The following is a 6,626-nucleotide window of genomic DNA, read 5'->3' on the forward strand; positions in this document are numbered from 1 at the left end:
AGTTACAATGACACTCCAAACAGAAAAGCAAAGTAAAAGATCAAAACCCCAACTTCTATTTCATGTAATTAGACTTATACAGAAATTAGAAGGCTAAGTAACAACTAATCACCTAATTTCACAGCTATCTGAAGACCACCTCTCTTTTTAAAAGGGATGACAAACTTTTATTTTCGCCAACGCCTTCAATGGATTTAGTATGTGGATTTAACAGGAGTTCATCCTTTCATAATTTCCCATAGTAATGTGGTTCAGTAAATTTTACAAGCGTGGACAGTACAGTAATACTTCTTAAAATATTCACGGAGTGTATTTTCTGCAGGAAACCCAATCCAAAAAGCAGCCCAGATGCCTCAAATACATCTGATAATAAACCCATCATCCCTCCCATCCTGCTTCTCTCTTCATTCTTAATAACTAATTCAGGAAATCTTACCACCACTTTCCACATGGCCCAGTCCAACTGTCATCCTTGTAACCTCTCTTGTACCCTCAAATATCAAATCAGCCCCAAGACTGTGGGGTTCAAAGTGGAAACATCAGTCTACTGGGATACGTCTTTCTGTTCCCGCTTCCAAAAGTACTGAAGCGCCTGTGGATGGCCGAGAGGACACTCAGAGCACCTTCTCCGAAAGGAAAATATAACCATGACTTGTCCAAATACATGCCCATTTTTCTCAGGATAATAACAACTCCTTAATATAGTTCTTAAGTTACTTACAAGACCACAGGAGGATCTGTTGTCAGCCGGCCGGTTCGATTTCTCACACTCCCCACTGAACAGTATCTGCTAGCCACCACCCTGGTGGGAACAGAGCAGTTTCTCTCGGATGCGCAAACTCTACTTCAGCTTAGATCCTGCATTTTGTTCCTCTGCAGTTTACTACCACCCTACCTCTCCCCCCCACCCCCATGAGGATTAGTTGGTGCCCCCATCTTTGTAAATTACTACCTTCAGGCACTTGTTTTTATGTTAATTTTTTGTCAGTTGCCTGTTGGCCTTCCTTCAAAGACTCCAGGCTCACTAAGGCAGGAACCGTGATACCTTTTTTCACCACTGCAACTCCCCTGTGACTCAAAACAGCGAAAGCATGGAAATGGATCAATGAATGAAACATCAGGCCATAAAGAGGTCACAAAGAGGTCACGTTCTAAGTGAGGAAACAGAATCTAAACATAAATATACATAAACCAGATTACATTAAGTAAGTGCCAAGAGAAATGCATGGCCTTTAGTGGTGTTTTAACATACTTTCACCTCTCTTTTAAACCTTTCTCAACCTGTTTTCATGCCTGTAAAATAAGAATAATAATGTACTTACCCTACTTACTATAGAAATGGTAAGAGGTTAAAATAAGATAAATAAAAAAAATTTTTGTCCAGTATTCCTTAATTTGAAAATTCAGCATGAGATGACAATGGGATGAAACTGTTCCCAAATCCCAGGGAAAAACATAAGCCTCGAATGGGAAATATTAACCTGCTTCACCTGGATTTGACAGCAAAGTTCTGAAAAGGCCCCATACATACCCTTTTGTTTAGCCTTCTCAGCTTTGGCTAAATATTAAAATCACCAGAGGAGCCAGAAAATCTGTTGCCTTACCAGCATCCCCAGGCCCGTTAAAGCAAAACTTCTCCCTGCAGTGAAAAGTTGTGTAGATTCTCTGCAGGTGAATTGAATGAAAACAATTTGTACAAAGCAATTTAGTAAAAGCAGTATGCTGGACTTCAGGACAATTCAGTCAAAACAAACTTACCTGAAATCAACTACCCCAGAAAGGATTTTTCATGAATTTTAAATAGGGGGTAGTTTTGTAACCCTTGGCATGCTCATAAGACATTTGCTTGTTTGAATCTGAAAATTGTTTTCTACTCCTTAGTTTTTTTAAGTTCTGTCTTGATTGTTGGTTGCTGCCCACAATCTGCATGATTTGAAAGAGGGAAAAGGTGATTTAGCCTACGTGTAAATAAATGTTCACCATTTTGGAGCGACTTTACCAAATTAACCTGTTTCACCTGCCACACAGGGAAGGAGTAAACAAGTACAATGAGATTCCTCCCACCTGTCTCCCAACTCAAATTCACAAACTTTATTTCATCAACGGCCTGTAGTTAGACTGTACCATTGTTTTTTGGTCTAAAATTTAATCAAACTGGTGCAGGAAGCCAGGCATTGGTGTTCCCTGTTTTATGAGAAGCCCCATCAAGTCACAGTCAAGCATGTGCTAAGAAAACCTCTCTTGTATAAGACGTTAGATGTGACTTTGACTCCATGTGGACTGACCCCAAAGAAAAAGAGAAAAGTGTCTCTGCAACTCTCTGTGTCTCATTTTACCACTTCCTTTCCAACTTGCACACACACTCTATATTGTGTTAGTGTGTTTCTTCTTCTCAAAGTCAAGAATCCCTGGAGCAATATACGTGTGCAATAATTGGTAGTTTGCTGAAGTAAATTACAATGTAATTTGTTCCATATTCTGATTTTTGTAGAAAATATGCATTTTTATGATTAGAAAAGAATCTGGATGTATACATTCTATGTGTTAGTTATTTTGAGGGTGGGTTGCTTTTTAAAATTGTGTCAACTTTCACATGTTATTGTAATGAGTGTGCATTGTCTTATATATTTTAAAAATGTTTTTATGTTCTTTTATTTATTTTTGAGAGACAGGGAGAGACAGTGGGAATAGGGGAGGGTCAGAGAGAGGGAGACACAGAATCTCAAGATAGGCTCCAGGCTCTGAGCTAGCTGTTAGCACAGAGCCTGACGCGGGGCTCCAACCCACGAACTGTGAGATCATGACCTGAGACGAAGCCGGATGCTTAACCGACTGAGCCACCCAGGCGCCCCAACATTGTCTTATATTTTTAAAAAGCAGAAACATAATCAAGAAAGGGTTCCCATTGTTGACGATTTTGGTTATTACAACTCAATTTTTAAACAGCTTAATACAGTGCAAGGCAAGAAGACTTGGGTGCTAAAGTTACATTGTTGGAATCCTGGCTCTGCCGCTTACTAGATGTGTGGCATTGGCCACGTTTTCTTTTTTAATAAAAATATGAAATTATTAGAATAGACTTTAATGAAGAAATGGAATTAGTAAATTCGAACTACGTGTAAAGGTTTACATAAAGGGCAATGCACATAAAAATGCCATGCCATCAATTGGCTTTTGCTGCAAAACAAACCATCCTCAAATTGGGTGGCTTTAAAACCAATCATTAATTCAGTTTATAATTCTGTGAGTACAAATTCGGGCTGGACTCTGCTGGACTCACTCCAGCGTCTGGAGTCGGTGTGGGGGGTCCACGTGTCTCCTTCTCCAGCAGAGGCTGGGGTAGGCTTGCCTGCCTGGCAGCTGCGGCCCGTGCTGAGCAGAGGAGCGTGGAAGGGAGCACCGGACCAAACACGGCCTCCTGCACAAGGCAATGCCACGCGTGAGATACTTATGATCTCAAGTACTTAGTCCTTTGCCTAAGAAAGGATCCGGGGCTACTTCTCTCATATACCAGGTGTGCACCAACAGACCCTAAAAGTGATGGTAACAGTCCTGACAAGAAGAGTTTCATCACCCTTATGCGTTGATTTTATCAGACTGTTAGAATGAATGATGATTCCATCAACCTCACCGCGGCCGCCATGATCGTCGTCACCACAGCTAAACTTTATCACAAAAGAGCTGGCCCCGAGCTAAGTGCCCTAGCAAATCACCGGCACAGAATCTTTACACACTTATTACTATTATTAAATGTTTTTACAGATGAGGAGACTATAATCTAGAGAAGATTTCAAGATGTTGGCCCCATGAAGGTTGCAATCCTGTCTGTACTGTTAAAAGCCGAAGGGCTAGCGCCTCACGCATATTTCTTGAGTGAGCAAATGAATAAGTTTTCCAAGGATACACAGCTGCTAATCAAGGAATCTAACCTAGGCGTGACTCATTCCAGGCAAAGCTCGGGCTTTGAATCCCTAAAAATCCTCACTTTTCCAATACATGGGGCCAAAGATGATAAAGGAAGACATTTTAAGAGTCCAGAAAATGGGTGGCTGATTTTGGTAAGCCTCTGCCTAAAAACAAACAGTAAAGTGGGAATCAGATCAAACTGGTCAACAATACCTTTTTAACAGACTTGGCGAGATGTCAAAGCAGCTCTGTTTGGGGCCAGAGGAGGAGTGCTAGCGGTCTTGCAGACAGTGACTCAGGTGACATGGCATGGCGGGGAGGAGCCGGTGCAAGAGTCCAGGGGTGTGGGTCTTAGTTGTGGCTCTGTCACCCTGGACAGCTTGCCTGCTTTTTTAAAACTTCAACTTTCCAATCTGCTGTGTGTAGAAGTATAATGACAGGGAGAAGCTGCAAGGAGTAAGTAAGTTGACGACAGTGTGATACTGAGCACAGTGACCGGCCTATAGTAAGCACTTAATAATATAGGCTTTTTGGAGTCCGTGAGCAACACTTCAGGCAAAATATGCCTGGTTCAGCCTGATTAAGGCTGTGAAGCCGAGTTTGGATGAGGAGTGAGGCAGAGTCCTGGACCTAAGAGGAAAATTCATATAACTGTATGAATAAACCTGGAGAGTAACTTGGCCCCATCTCCATGACTGAAGTTTTTGTTTTGCTTTGGTGTTATTAGCATGATTAGCTTCAGCTCCTTATCAATGTACTCACCCTTACTAAGAATTTATATACAAAAACATTTGAATCAGCTCACAACAGTCGAAGACTTCAAGATGATATCCTCTTAAAATGTTTTATTGATAAAATTCGCTCTAGATATGAACTACGTTTACTTAGATACCAATTTGCAATTTCCTTTGTCAGTAGGAATAAAAAAGCTTCAGTATAAACTGTTTGAAATAAATGTTTTGGGGGAAACAGGTATTTTTTAGTAGTTAAATAAATTGAAACATACAGTGCTTTGGGGAGAATTACATGTTTGAGATTTACCTAATGGGTTTTGGAAATGCAGAAACAAACAACCAAAGTCTGAACAGATACTAATGTATCAATTAGCTATTGGTTGATGTCCACTGCTTGTAATTCACAAAATGTGTCAGCAGATGGCATACGTGAGCTTTAAATTTGTAAAGTTTAGCTTTAGCCCCAAAGCACTGCAAGAATCAAGGCAACTATTTATTGATGGCTTGTTTTTAACCTACAATCCTTAAAAAAGGACCTGGCATAAACTTTAAACTCTGAAAGCTCTTTCTATTTTCTTATTAGATTGCTGAACTGACGAGTGTACACTGTGCTTACACTTAGGGAAAAAAACAATACATTATGTTTTATTGAACATGCTAGATTTTACATTTTGCAAACTATTTTCAGCCATTGCTGAAACTATATTCAGCTGTTGCTAAAAATACATAGACATGAAGTAATTCAGATGTATCTGTCTGTAAGTTTAAGATCTAACTGCTTTAATAATGTTATGTTTTATTGGTAGTGAAACCATACTCCAGAGGATTAATGAGGTTGAAACTAGAAGCTTAAAGCTTGTTTTTCAGAGAGCTAATTTCCCCTAATAAGTTATTGTGTTTTTTCAGATCCTACTAACAAATTCATTAGCTGTTGCTGCAGAAACCTGGACCCAAGGTCAATTGATAAAGCTCCAGACTATGACTCAGCAGGGCCCTGCGTTCCTTACCAGAGATAAGGAGTCCAAGCCCCCATCCAGCTGATAGCAGCTCTCGGCTCTCTGGGAGCGGCCCATAGTCCCTTCTCCTCGTTCTAGAATAACCTCCGGACATCAGCGGAGAGCCACTGCAAAGTGAACGTGGGATGTATATTACGGATATTGGCTCAGTGCACATGCCCTATCTTTCCTCATGAACAGTCATACCTTTTCCTGCCCTTTTCATCAAAATGTATGTAATCTCAATCCTTGTGATTATAAAAGTCGTGTTCTTTTCCCCTTCAGGGGGGTGGATTTGAGACTTGTCTTCAGGTCTCTGGGTCTGGCTGCCTCTCGAATAAACCCTTTCCTTGCTACACCCCTGATGTCTCAGCGGGTGGCCTTGCTGTGCACCATCAGGAAGATGGATTTGGGTTCGGTTCCGCTAGCCCTGCCCGTCAGCAGCAGCACCTGAAATGTGGGTAGAAATGCGAGTTCTCAGGCCTCACCTTAGGCTTCCTGAATTAGAGCTCTGGGGAGGGAGCTGGGGAAGCTGTCGACCAAGCCTCCAGGTGATTGTAATACCTGCCGAAGTTTGAGAACCAGGGCCTCGAAGGAAACTTGAATTACGGGAGAGGCTCTGAACTGATCATTTTTATTCAGATGAAATTGATATAAATGCAGTAATAATTAGCAGTGTAGTTGATTATTTCTTTCATGTGATTTCAGACAAGGTAAGTTTGCAATAGATAAAATGGTACACAATTTACCTAGACTCAGAGACATGGACGGCCATTGCCTAATTTCCACACATTTCTTATACTGAATGAAACATTTATGTTCCTTTCTAGACTGTACTAAAAGGGATAAGTTATGGTAAATTGTGCATTGGAACCTAACTAAACTAACAAATTAAACTTAAGTCAAAATATGATTATTTCCAAGAAGTATAGAACAATCTTCAGGAAGGAAGGAAAAGAATCCCCTGGAAAAGGGAATTTGTATACACACG

Source organism: Suricata suricatta, chromosome 2, assembly GCF_006229205.1.
Source record: "Suricata suricatta isolate VVHF042 chromosome 2, meerkat_22Aug2017_6uvM2_HiC, whole genome shotgun sequence".
Taxonomy (NCBI): domain Eukaryota; kingdom Metazoa; phylum Chordata; class Mammalia; order Carnivora; family Herpestidae; genus Suricata; species Suricata suricatta.